Source organism: Diabrotica undecimpunctata, chromosome 2 (assembly GCF_040954645.1).
Source record: "Diabrotica undecimpunctata isolate CICGRU chromosome 2, icDiaUnde3, whole genome shotgun sequence".
Classification (NCBI taxonomy): domain Eukaryota; kingdom Metazoa; phylum Arthropoda; class Insecta; order Coleoptera; family Chrysomelidae; genus Diabrotica; species Diabrotica undecimpunctata.
This window is the reverse complement of record NC_092804.1, coordinates 54,343,379-54,358,472: the sequence shown is the minus strand read 5'-3', so window position 1 is coordinate 54,358,472 and position 15,094 is coordinate 54,343,379.

Genomic DNA, 15,094 nt, shown 5'->3' with positions numbered 1-15,094 from the left:
GTGTATAAGTATTATTATATCTCTTTTGATACAATTTTGGAAAATATTAGTTTAAATATTGTCCAATTTTAAAACCTTCCATATTTTAATATTATAGTTTTTATTTTTTTATTTCCGGTATTCCCAGTGATTTTTGTCATTCCTTTGCGGTGTTTTTGTTGAAATGATACGATTTAGCCTTTTTATTTCATTTCCACTGTTCGTATTTGTAATCTCATTCATATATAGATCTAAATTTGTCAGATGACTACATAAAAATATTTAAAATACGTTACATCTAGTTTAAAAATAAAAACTTCAATTCATGTGCCACTAAAATCATAAATCACTGAAGTATGTTATTACATTACGCCACAACGTGGTGTTATACATACACACAATTTTTGCCGAAATAAACAAAAATGTTATTCACACATTAAAAGTCCCTCGTGCATGTGTACGAATAAACAATATAAAACCAAAGCCGAATTTCACGCATTTGTAGAAAAAGGAAACATCATTCAACCGAGAATTACTTGTTGTAATAGACCATGAATTTATGCCACCATTGATTGATTTATGTCTCTTTAGGAATTGATGAATGTTTCGCCATATGTCGTAACATTTTAATTCCTGTTTAGAATAATAAGTTAAAGTACAAAGTGACCAATGAACCTATTTAAATCTATTTCACAGGCCTTTAGAAATTTTAAAGTATTTTAGGAAACCGAAACAATATGTTTCGGTTTAAAGTGACAAAAATGATCTCTTAAATAAAGAATTTCGCGCAGCAGTTTCCAAAACTACAATTGCCATTTGGATCGCCAACCTTCGAAAGGAGACGGCGCCATGAGAAGAAGAAGAAATAAAGGATGATAGGACTAAAGGCTTTTAAAAATAAAAGTAAACTCTGAATATATATTACAAATGGAAAATAATCTTGAAATGATAAATGAGATGCAAATAAAAACGGCAATTAAAGGAAGTTTAACATCAAATTCAATGCTTCTGATTAATCTCCTATAAGAATGAATGGTTTTGAAGTAGTAGATGCGAAGAAAAACTTCTTTGTAGAGGTAATCACGCTGTAAGATTAGAGTGGTATCGAGAATATAAACACTAAAAAAAAAAATCCAAGGCTACAGTTTTATTTACCGATGAATCCAAATTTGGATTTTATGCAGATTCGATTGCAATAAGAATATGGAGACGATCGGGAAATGACGAACGTTTGAGACATGTCCAGTATATCTACATATACAGGGGTAGTACAATAATGGTATGGAACGAAATAATTATGATTGCATTTGGATATGATGTTGGCGAAAACTTTCACCTCATGCATGATAATGCTCATGGCGCACGTATGTACGCTGAGTGGTTGCCTATCTAGGGTATTTTGAACTAGGAAAAAGTGATTTGTTGAACTCTATGGACTTCTATTTAAGTGACCGATGAACCTATTTAAATCTATTTCACACGCCTTTACAAATTTTTGAAGTATTTTAGGAAACTGAAATAATATACTTCGGTTTGAGGTTTAAGGCACAAATAAAAGATAATAGTTGTCGTAATATTAAGATCGAGTTGGTAATAGATCTATTGGTTCTAAATCCTTGTTGTTCTTATCATATGTCTACGGTATTAATCCACTTGTGAACGATAAATTAAACGGTAATAATATTTTTTTTAGCAATTTTGATGTAGACTGGAGCAGGGTTATTCCTTTGTTATTATGTCGGTCGATTTTTAGTCCTTTTTTATATAGTTATGATGAATAAGAATTTAAGTAGCAGAAGACCAATGGCTAGAAGAATCCTATTTAGAAATTGAGAAACTGAAGCAACGACACGACAGCTTCCATTTGAATAAAAAACTAAAAGAATTAACAGGCAAAAGCAGAATTTACAGACAAAATATATCACAAGACACTGGTGGTAGAATAAAGAGCACTTCAGTTAATCTCAGAAGTTCAGTAGATCATTGACCAAGCGAAACGAAGGAAAGCTTCTGGTCCTGAGGAAATACCAGTAGAATTGTTACAACTATTATAACTTGTTACAACTAGTATAAGATATACAGCATCGGTAAATTACCAGACAACTGATTAGAATCAATATTTATAACTAGACTTCGGCAAATATGCAAATAAAAATGTAGAAAATATGCGCATAAATATGCACGTGTTTACCCGAAAATATGCAAATATTTTACAAAATATGCAAACAAATAAATAAAAAAATCGTAAAATAGTAACAATTTTATTTAAAAAAAAAGTATACATAACTAAATATTTCCTACTATTCATTAAGATTTACATTTATTTTAAGTAACTACATCATTTTTAAGTATGAATAAACTTATTTAGAATTATGGTAACAATAAATGACCAAGTGGTGTTCAAAATTTTCTAACAAAAACTTGTGGCTTCTGTCTGAGTACATATATTTATATATGGAAAAACTTCGTTCAACATCAACTGATGTAACGGGAGCATTTTTCAAACTAACCAAAACATTTGGTTCTAAATTAATTGTTTCCGAAATATTTTCAGCTAGAACACTGACTACTTCAGAAAGAATATGGTAACCTTTATTTTTTTCCATAGTAGCTTCAATTTTTTTTATAATATCTTTTCCAATATTACCTCTAACGTTCCGACAACATGACGCAAATTCTTTTATTAATGCTGTACTTTCGAACAATGACAGTTTTGGTGATTCTAACTGAGTAATTGTTTTTTGAACAAAACTAAAATTTGATTTTATAAATGAAAGTTCTTGTTGAAGCAAGTTACTCTGAAAAGTTTGTTTAGAATCCAAAAGAGATTGGGAACTTTCATCTGTTAACGTATCAATTATGTTCTTTATTTTAACAAAATGATCTGCATACAAATTAGCTGCTTCTAACCATGTTCCCCATCGCGTTAAAATAGGTTGTGGTGGAAGAGGAATGTTAGGTAGCATTTCTTTATAAAGTTGAATTCTTATAGGAGATTTAAAAAATACTTTTTTGACACTGGATATCATGGTATTTACAAGAGGAAACTTTTTTCGTATTTTCTCTGCAACTCTGTTTAATCCATGCGCTACACAAGTAACGTGTATTAAATCTGGGAAAAATATTTTTAAATTTTGTTCTGCTTTCACCATATAAGGAGCAGCATCCGATAAAATAAGCAGTAATTTATTAGAAGGAATAGTTGTCGGAAGAAAAAAAGTTGCTAATGTTTCTTGTATAAAACGCGAAATTGTTAAAGCATTTGTTTTCTCAAGTTGCTGGCATGAAATAAGATGAGATTTTGGTAATAAGAACACCAATCAATAAATGAGCAATATACTTTCCTGAGGAATCAATGGTTTCGTCTACAGATATGTAAAAATAATGATCTGCAATTTCTTCCTTAATATTAATTAACACCGACGAGTATAGCCCGTTCACATTATTTCTTCTTAGAGACCGATCACTTGGAACATTAAGTTTGCAATATTTTTTTAGAAACGAACTAAAATTTACATTTGCTAATTTTGAAAGCGGTATGTTTGCAGACACTAATGCGCGCCACAAGTCTTCATTAAAAGTTTCTTGCTCATCTAATTTTTTTGAAGTAGATTGGAAACATTTAGCCATTGAAGTTTGATGTTTTCCTCCTATTTTTCCTTTTTTTGCAATGTGTGAAGCAGTTCTCACATGTTGGTCTATCTGAAATTTCTTCTCACATGCTATCTATAAATAAAAATAAAAACCTTTATTTTAACCCAACCTTTAAAATATAAAAATATACAAGGTGTTTTTGGTTAATCAAATAACTGGTTTGGAAAAAAAAACACTCGCTAAGTATTTTAAATGCAGTATTAATCCACAAATTAGTTTTTGTTACTTACCATTAGTACATCATATAACTTATTTTAAAATTCAACAAAAGTTTTTTTTTTGTTAATTCAATTACAATAAAAATAATTGTGTTTTAGAATAGCTGACTTCATAAAAAAAAGTAAAGGTGAAAAATTTTTCTAAATACACACCATTGTATTGTACCATGGACAATTTTTTCTCACTAAAGGAAGCTATTTTTCATTTAAAAACAACCTACGAGTACTAAATTTCAAGTAAATACGTTTATTGGTTTTAAAGTTATTGTTGTTATTAACTAAAAGAATTTAATTTTTTTTAATTTTAACACCCTGTATCTCGAAAAGTAAATAAGTTTGACCCCTCATTAACTATATCGTTTTGTTCAATTTTTCGAGAAGTATCTACAGTCAAACGTTGTAAGTGTCATTTGGAAACACCCTGTATGTATGAAATATTAGATATTTAATAGAAAATATTAGATACTTACAATTTTGCCACAGACTGAACAGTAGATTTTTCCCATATCCATAGACAGCTCTTTATAAGATTTAATCCAAGTTGAAGCACTGGTTGTTTTAGGCATTATAAAATCACAATCTTCCTTTTTGTTACGCACAACGAGTGTTTACGCTTTGAATATCAAAACAAAAATGATTTACAAATCTGAGCATCAAATTAGAAATGTTTAGGTACCTAATTCAATAAACTGGGAGATTTTGGAAAATCCCTAAATTAGGAACAAAACTATTAGCCGTTTACCTGCTGTTAAGATACAATAAATTGTAGATAGATTTGGGGATTAGATCATAAAATGCAAATGAGCGAACCCTTAGCGATTATCTAATAACTGAATGCCTCAGTGACCGAGACTTTCTAAGAATGTTGAGGGCTACTTAAATTGATCTTCTTTGAAATTGTACATGTTTTGTACCTGTAGAGATTACGTACTTAGATCATTTCTTGATTAAAATGACTACAAAATTTTATACAAGAATTGAAATAAATTGGTATGTTTAAAAATTTTCAAATACAGTATAAAAATCTGAACTTTTATGCACTTTATGCAAACTTTTATACAAATATGCCAAAATATGAAATATTTGCATAAAATATGCACAATATGCAAAATATGCAATATGCATATTTGCCGAAGTCTATTTATAACTATTCCAAAGAAAAGGAATGCCAATGACAGTCTAGCGACTATCGGCATCGGTTTAATGAGTCACACGCTCAAAATTTTTATAAAAGTATTGCATTGTCGCATATATAAACTTTGTGAGGGGATAACTGGCGATGAGCAGTTTAGTTTCCGAAACGGTATGAGTACTCGAGAGGCTCTTTTTTGCATGTGAATACTCTTACAAAAGAGCATTGAGTTTAGGAAAAATATTTACGTATGTTTTATACATTTCGAAAAAGCCTTTGATAGAGTACCACATTCACTACTATTTTAATGCTTGGACTCAGTTGGTCTGGACACGTATGACATTAAATTGCTCAAAAATCTTTACTACAATCAGACCACTTATATTAAAGTGGATCAAAAGGGTTCAGAGAGCCTAGAAGACCTTCAAACCCTGTAAAACCCCTGGTAAACAACGAATGCACTGAAAAGGTCTAAATAATTAACGTAAATAAAACAAAATAGATGGTGGTCGGAAAAATTAATACCGAAGACTCAATACTAAAATTAGATAACAAAATCCTGAAAAGCGTGGAACACTTTAGATATCTGGGTAGTTGGATTGACTGGAGGGTTGTAAATGACGAGGAAATTTCTACCAGAATAGAAATTGCACGAAAAAACTTTATTAACTGGCGTTTTGTATTGCGCAGTAAACATTTGCCATTGACCATACGTCTAAAAGTATTAAAGTGCTACGCCTGATCTGCTTTGTTCTATGGATGTGAAACCTAAACAACAAAAATAAAACATCTGAATAAATTAGAAGCGTTCGAGTTATGGTGTTACCGTCGCATGCTTAGAATTCCGTAGACAGCACACATATATAACGAATGTGTGCTAGAGGCCTTGCAAAAAGAGCGTGAATTGATTAATATCGTCAAAATAAGAAAGGTCCAAGACTTTGGCTATATAATGAGAGGACGTAAATATCGCTTACTCTGGTTGATCATTCAGGGCAAAATCGAAGGAAAACGCTGAATTGCAAGCAAGCAACTGTCCTGGCTGCATAACATTAGATCACGGACAAGTCAAACGGTCGAGGAATTGTTTCCTCTAGTTGCTAACCTAGAAACATTTCATCAGCTTATTAATACGACGATAGCCAATACTAGAAAACAAGCACGGCACACAAAGAAGAAGATTGTTATGTTTGTTCTTCATTTCTCTGGTATGGTCCCATATTTTTTTGAAATATCTTTGTCAATTCTGTCACGATATCTGGGTTACCGTATTGAATGAACACGAAATTGATACCACCAGTCCCTGGCAATTTTCTGATTTTTATTTTCTTAATTGCTATTTGTAACTCTTCACTAGTTATACCTTCGTCAATTCTACGTTACTTTGATCTTGTTCTTCGGTTTATATATCGGTATTGAGTATAAGAGTATAAGAGTATTGAAATATTGTGTCCAGGTTTCAGGTTGTATATTGTATGTTTGTATTTCCTCATTTACTTTTTTCTTTCTTCGTCAGCATGTTCTATAGCTTCTTTTGACCTCCACCTTTTTTGGACCTCCAGATATGTCATAATTCATATATACCGAGAATCACAAATTCATATATACACATCAAAAATTGATGTGGATTTACCGATTCAAAGGTTGGCAATCCAAATGGCAATTTTAGCTTTGGAAACTGCTGCACGAGAGATTTCTGTGGATGAGCGGTTAAACCATCTCCTTAGGTCTTTCAGCCACGAGTTCTGACGTCTTCCAACTGATCTTTTGCCCTGTACTTTACCTTCCAATATGATTTGGAGTAATTCATATCTTTCACCTCTCAACACATAACCAAAGTATTGTATTTTTCTCTCTTTGAGTATGCTCGGTAATTCTTTTTGTTTACTCATGCGCCGAAGTACCTCACCATTGGTAACTTTTTGTATCCATCGAATTCTCACCGTCTGTATATATACATTTCAAAGGCATCTATTCTTTTTTCTGTTTCAGAGTCCATTGTCCATTTTCACAGCCATACAGCAAAACAGAGAAATATCAGATGGGTATCACATGCAACAACTTAAACTTATTAGTTCGTAAGGTTTTATTATACAATTTTCAATATATTTAAATTTTGCAATGGATTGTGTATTTTATTATTTTTATTTTGTGATATTGACAATTTATGTAATTATTTTAGTAAATTTTAAATTGTTATTGTTATTTTTCTGACTTTTTGTAAGCTTAGTCCATAAAATTGTGACAATAAAGCATATTTCTATTCTATTTATATGTAATTCATTATGGGCGCATCAGTTTATCAATTCTTCTCAGTTTCTTTTTGTTGATTCTTTGTTGAATATCTGCATAATTATTGGTATTGTAGTAGTCCCAATTTTTAAATACACACCTGGAGTATAGCTTTTACAGTACACACTGAAAAGTTTTATGTCATTCGGTTACAATTTTTATAGCTAAATCTAGCGCAATCTTTTTTTTTTTCGGTTCTTTTTTTCTTCAGTATTATTTTACATATTTTTTTTATAAGTATTATTAAAAAAACGTTATTGGTGATTTATTATATACAAAAACAAGTTTTTTGTGTTTTTCAATACTATCAACTGAACGATCTTCGCGGTCCACCAATAAAAACAGTCTCTTCTAAACAAGGAGTCAATACCAAACAATTGAATCATTAAAAGGAACTGCTTACTCCAATTCTACTTCTGACGATCTTAAAACATACTTCAAGTATTTTATTTGAAATTCTCAGCTGACACCAATCGACAGTAAATTACCCTAATGGCTATTGTTCTAACATGGCGTTACAAACCTCAAAACACGTAAATATTACCTGCCTGTCTGTAGCACACTAAATACGAAATAACACGGCTTTTGTCGGACCGACTTTAACTGTTGGCCCCTGCGGAGACGGTGAAAGATTGATTTGTTTTTTATTTTATTACAGACCGATACTAACTCTCTTTTATGTACATCTTTTGGGGGCAAGTTGAACCCTCCAGTTGGTTTTGTATCTTTCAAAAGTAAAAAGGTAAATGGATAGTTGAAGCAGGTCGGTCAGTTTACAAAGACGAGTAAAGTCACGGTTTGATGAATTTGCAAAAGTCAAGTTTGAAAAATGTATTAAATGTGTGTAAGCATATATTTTAATGTGTTTTTTTTATATAAAAGAGAAGAAAAAATATTGCTGTGTCTGCAAAACATAAAACAAAATTGTGCAAAACACTGTATGCATTAATGGTCATACAGTCACCGAAAAAATAGCGTTTATGAAAAGTCATCGAAAATAATGTAGCATAGGTGTATTATGTTCATATGTGTTTTACACATAGTCCAATCTCTACTTATAAATAACAAAAGTTTTTCACAGTTTTTCGTATTATATAAAATATTACGTTTAGAGACGTAAAGTCTCTAAACACAAGAGAGCAGGAAATTACAAAAAAAACTTGTAGAAAAAAATATAGACATATTATGTGCATTACAAGAGACGAAGAAAAAAGGAAAAGGTCAAATTATGCTAAATGACTATCTGTTGATTTACAATGGTGTTGCGAAAGAAACCAAAGTCAAAGAAGGAGTCACCCTGCTAGTACACAAAATATTTTTACACCAAGTACAAGAATGTAAATATACCTCTAAAAGAATAGTCAGTGTAAAAATTAAACTGGATGTCAAACCTCTAAATGTCATAGCAATCTATGCACCAGAGGACAACAGAGATATCACCACAGGTGAAAACTTCTACGAACACCTTCAGACTGTGTAATAAACGAGACCCCAAATGATGAATAATATAATCATTATGGGTGATTTTAACGCCCGTGTTGGCAATGATATAGTTCCAGGAATAAAACAGCAATATAACAAAAATATCAGAAATGAAAACGGAGACCTTCTGACAGACCTCTGCAACATAAACGAGAAACGTATTAATAATACATTTTCCCCCCACAAAAAAATAATACAAATACACTTTTGAAAACAGTAGAGGACAAGAATCTTTGAATAGACTATATTCTGCCAAATAGAGAGTTACAGCCCTCTCAAATCTGGGATGTAAAAGCACTAGCATAACTAGAAATAGGAAGCGATCATAAATTGGTATTGTGCAAAATCCGAAATAAAACACATATATGTAATAACAAAACACCAGAATACGCCACAAAGATAAAAGTCGAAAGCTTACAGAAAGTGATAGAGTCGAAGAAAGCTGTGCAAAAATTAAGTCTAATATCTTATCCTCGACCAAGAAAGTTCTTGGTGAAAGAAATATAAATAAAAATAAATCGTTCCCAACTCGAAGAACTTCATGGTTTTGTACAGAATGACAGGAAAAATGTAAAGAAAAGAAAAAAGCTTACCTGAAATACATGCCAACCATAACTTAAGAGTTATGGTTGACCATAACCAAACCAACCAAAATCATAATTAAAAGATAATTAGAAACAGAAACACATGCACTTGTGAGAAAAATTAAAAATGATCACTGGAAACGCTTTTCGAAAGAAATGAAACATGATTTTTACGGTCTGCAAAAGGAAATATGGCGCTTCATAGGAGGTCAAAGAACGAAGGTAACAAAACTAATAGAACCAAAACACATATAAAAGTATACGTGGATTGACTACCTAAAAAAGATATATGCAGAGGAAGAACAAACGACGCTAGAACCGGAAACAGCAGAAATTACCACAAATGAAAAACACTTGAAAACCTTCTTCTTGCAGTGTCGTCTCCTATCGGAGGTTGGCTACCATCACAGCAATCTTTACTTTGTTGGCTGCAGCTCTGAACAATTGTATTGAACTGCACCCATACCACTCCCTTAAATTTCGCAACCAGGAAATCCTCCTACGTCCACATTTCTCTTTCCCGAGATTTTTCCTTGGATTATGAATCTAAGCAGAGAGTACTTTTCTCCTCTCATTATGTGGCCCAGATATTCCAGTTTTTTTGTTTGTATGGTTTTTATGACTTCGCATTCCTTCCCCATCTTCAGCAGAACATCTTGATTTGTTACTCTTTCTGTCCATGGTATTTTCCACATTCTCCTGTAACACCACATCTCGAATGCCTCAATGTTTTTGATGTTTATCTTTTTCAGTGTCCAGGCTTCCATGCCGTACAGCAAAACGGAGAAAACATAGCACCTTAACATTCACGTTCTTAAGTTTATATTTATGTCCCGGCTGCATAGGAACTTTTTCAGTTTGACAAACGATTGTCTCGCTATCTCTATTCGCCTCTTGATTTCTCTTGTCTGGTCATTAGTATCAGTGAAGCAAACCTCTAAATATTTGTAGGACGTAACTCTTTCAACTGGCTGATTATTTATGGTTAAATTCACATTGGTGTATAGCTTCTTTGTTACAATCATGAATATGTCTTTTTGATGTTCAGTTTTAGACCATATTTTTTAGTATGAGTGTTTATGTTTTCCATCAAAAACTGTAAATCTGCTAGGTTATCTGTTACTATTAGCGTGTCATCAGCGTATCGTATATTGTTAATTAACTCTCCGTTAATGTTCATACCATTGAAAACCTGAAGAACAGAAAAGCAGCAGATAACGATGGGATACCAAACGAGTTACTGAAATATTGTGGGGCAGCAAAGACAGAACAATTTACAACATTAATTAATAAAATTTTAAAACACGATAAAATATCGGAAGAATGGAGAACGAGCGAACTAATTCTACTATTCAAAAAAGGAGATAAAAAAACAGCCAGAAAACTACAGAGATATATATATGAAGACCTAGACAAAAAAGTGGGAGATCAAGTACAAAAAGCAAACAGACTGACACTAATAATGCCTTGTTAGCTACTTCTGACGATGAAACGGGAATCTTGACAGTGGATATCGACCCTAATGTAGCCTCACCAGAAGTACAATGTCATTTAGACCAATTACAAAACAGGCAAAAACAATTATAAATCAACAATAAGACCGATAATGACGTACACAGCGGAAACAAGAGCAGATATGGCGAAAACACAAAGACTACTGGAAACAACAGAAATGAAAGTCTTACGAAAAATAACAAACCAAACTCTAAGAGACAGAGTAAGAAGTGATGAAATACGAGCGAGATGTAGTATAGAGGAAATAAACGCATGGACCAAAAGAAGAAAAGTGGAATGGAATGAACCCATCGAAAGAATGACAGAAAATAGAATAGTACGAATAGCAAGAGAAAAATCGCCAAATGGAAGAAGATCATTGGGACGACCGAGGAAAAGATGGTCAAACAACGTCAATTGAGGCTAAAAACCGAAGTAAAACAGGCATTAAACCTATTTATAAAGTAGGAAGAAGAAGAAGAAAGAAGACAAAACTGGCTTAAGCGATAAAAGATCAATGTTAATGCCAGCAAATCAGTACACATTACTTTTACAACAAGAAAATTTATATGTCCACAACTTTCTATTAATAATACTCCCATTCCCATAAAACCAGTTGTCAATTACGTGGATGTGTATTTGGATGAAAAACTTATATGGAAAACGCACATTAACACTAAAGGGAAAAAACTAGATCTTCAACTAAAAAATATGAACTGTCAATTTAAGAAAAAGTCTCAGTTATCTCTTGAAAATAAACTGCTTCTGTATTATACAAAGCTACACTTATACCAGTTAGAGCATATGGAATAAAACTATGGGGCTGCAGTAAACCTTTAAATACGAAGATATTTCAAACATTTCAATTCAAAATACCCCATATCATAAGTAAAGCTCCATGGTATGTATCCAACCAAACACTTCACAATGATCTGGATATCCCACTACTAAAGGACATAGTAAAGAATCATTCAATAAAATTAAACATCGCACCACTTATCACAACAACGATCTGATAAATAATTTATTCACTCAACTACTTGCCGAAAGAAGAGTGAAAAGAGTAGAAAAGACTGGACGGTACCTTCTTCTTCTTAGTCGTTACCCTGATGCAGGTATCGTGATATCATGAAGCTATTAGCTAAATTTCCCAATATTCCTCCACGTTTTTCTATCTTCTGCCATTCTAGCACATTCTGACAATGGAGCGCCAACGGTAGCAACAATATGGTCCGTGTATCGTGTGGGAGATCTACCTCTATTTCTTTTGCCTTCTACTTTTCCCTGGATGGTAAGTTTTTCAAGAACATTTCTTCGAAGCACATGTCCAAAATAGCTTAGGACGGTACCTAACTCACGTTAATTTACTTAAAGACTATTTACTTATTATTCTGTGTATAGAGTAATTGTAAACGTACAATCCAACAATAAAATGTTTTAAACAGATTTCAGGTAAAATAATTTTACAAAAGGAATTTTAAAAATTACAAATATAAAAATTAACTAATAAAATTAATTTAAATATAAGGAACGGAACATAACGTTAGAGAGAAGTTTGTTAGACAAGAAATTCTGTAGTATCTTGCAAACTAAGATGAAAAATCACAACCTTATTTTTACATTCCGTATATATAAGTAAAACTTAAATATTTCTCCGTAAAAATTGCTTCGGAAGTTCCTTATAAATAGACCTATAATGTGAAAAAAAAAATCAGCCAAAAATCAATCAATGGTTCAGAAGAAAAACAGCTTCAAATATATGATATATTTAAGGTGGTGCGTTTTGTAGATTGTAGGAATATATGTTTTTTTATACATTGTACTTGAAACTTAATATTGATGTAGTAAATTTTATCTGAACTTTTCGTTGTTAACAATAAGCTCTTTAAAAATTACTATCTATAATTCCAGAAACAGAGTGATTTTAGTGGTATGACCTAATAAATTACTTGTTGGTAAACAAATGAGACAATCTCGGCGAGTATAATCTGGTCTGAACAAACAATCATCTGCAGACAAGCCATTAGATTTAAAAAGTGTACGTTCTTATAATTTCACGGCTCGTTCTAAAAAAATAACGTCGAGATTAGCTGTCCATCTCTTTGAAATGAGGCCGCATTTGAGCCGTTGTTCCTTTTTTGTGTGTTTATTTTTTGTGTTCTAGTAAGAGTTATATTTTGGTCATTATATATAAAGAAATTTAAACTTTTATACAGCTCAAAAAAGCAAAATGATTTAATATAATGAGAAAAAACTGTAACTTTGTTAGTTATAAATAGATACTGGACTATATGCAGAATACATATAAACATACTATATGATATAAATTTGCATGACTTTTATAAACGCTAAACCTACTACCTAAATTTGATAGAGGGGGGTTATCGGTCAAAAACCTTTCGATTGTAAGTCCATAAACATCATCAGTTTATCTAACATTAGGTAAATGAGCATTCATCCATAGTGAAAATATAACAAAACAATTTATTTTAGGGGATATGTAGCTCATAAAATATGAAAGTGAAATAAAAATAAAAGCTTATATACCATATAAAATTTAAAACTTTGGTTTCTTTAGAAAGAAAACAAAACTAAGTCAGTTTTCTTATAAATGTAAATTAAAAACTGTACAAGGAACAGAAGTATGAAAAATGAGTATAAAAAACAATAACGTGATATGGCAATCCGGGGGACCGAGGGGGAGGAACGCTCCTGATATAGTGTTGATCTAGTGGCAGTTCCTTACCCGGTCTTGGAGTATTGATCTGAGAGAGACCTGTTCTTTCCTATGGCTATTTTATGTTATTAATTATTGTATTTTATTTTCGCAAGTATTACATTTCGCAACAGTGGGTCACCGAGCCATGCATTCAAGTCTTAGCCGCAGGATTGGCAGTTTATTTTTATTGGTTTCAATATAACTTTATTTTTTTATTTATTTGTTCCAAATATATTTTTATTTTAATTTGAACCTGCCTTTTACTGTTAGTTCAGATCGTGTTTTTGCGTATGTCATTATTGGCCTAATAACTGTTTTGTAGATTCTGCCTTGCGTTTATTTCCCAATATTTTCATATCTCCATATTGTTTCTTGCTTAGCAACTTGCGGTTCTGTTTGCTCCATTCACTTGATCTTACACTTCTGTTTTGAATTTTTCGTAGCTTTAAACTCTATCACCTGCTCTATTATCTGACCTTCTAGCTCTAATTTACCAATTCTGTTTCCAATCATACATTTTGTCTTTTTTGGGAAAATTAACATGTTAAATTTTCTGGCGGTTATATTAAGTTGGTGCAGAATACGTTGTAAATAATCTTTACTTTGAGGGACTACAATTGCGTCGTCTGCATAGCAGACTATTTTAGGTTGTTTTTCTCCCATTTGGTATCCTTTTTAGTTCTTACTATTTTTATTATTTCATCCATAATCAGGTTGAACAATAGATGACTCAGGGAATCCTCCTGTCTTATCCTATTGACAGCTCTAATTGGATTAGTTAGGTAGTTTTTCTACCTTTACTTTTAGAATCATACTGAGAGCCTGGAATGAGGAACAAATCCCGGAAGAGTGGTGTATTGGGATCGTTTGCCCGCTACACAAAAAGGGTGATCAATTGGAATGTAGAAACTATAGGGGAATAACCCTCCTTAACACAGCATACAAAATATTTTCGAGTATTTTATATGGTCGTCTGAGTGCATATTCAGAGGAGCTTCTTGGCGTGTATCAAAGTGGTTTTAGGCCTGGTCGATCAACAACAGACCAGATCTTTGTGCTAAGCAAATACTGAAAAAAACCAATGAATTCAATATCGGCACATACCATCTTTTCGTAGATTTTTAATCGGTCTATGATAGTGTCCTAAGAAATAAATTGTATGAAGCCATGGATGAATTACACATCCCCGATAACCTGATTAGATTGGTTAAAGCTACAATGCGTAGTTGTTTGCAAAGTCGAAATACAGCTCTGGACAAGGCGGTAAGGGATGCCCAAATAGACAACAGAGAAAACATTTATTATAAATCATCCCAAATTTTGGCATATGCAAATGATGTTAACCTAGTTGCCCGCACAACACGCAAGCTAGAAGAAATATATACCACCTTGTCAAACGCCTCAAAAAATATGGGTCTGCAAGTAAATGAGGAGAAAACTAAGTTACTGGCATCAACAGCCAACAATAGAGCCAGAAACATCGGCCACCAATTTACGGTTGATAACTCTACCTTTAAAGTGGTGCACAAATTCACATACT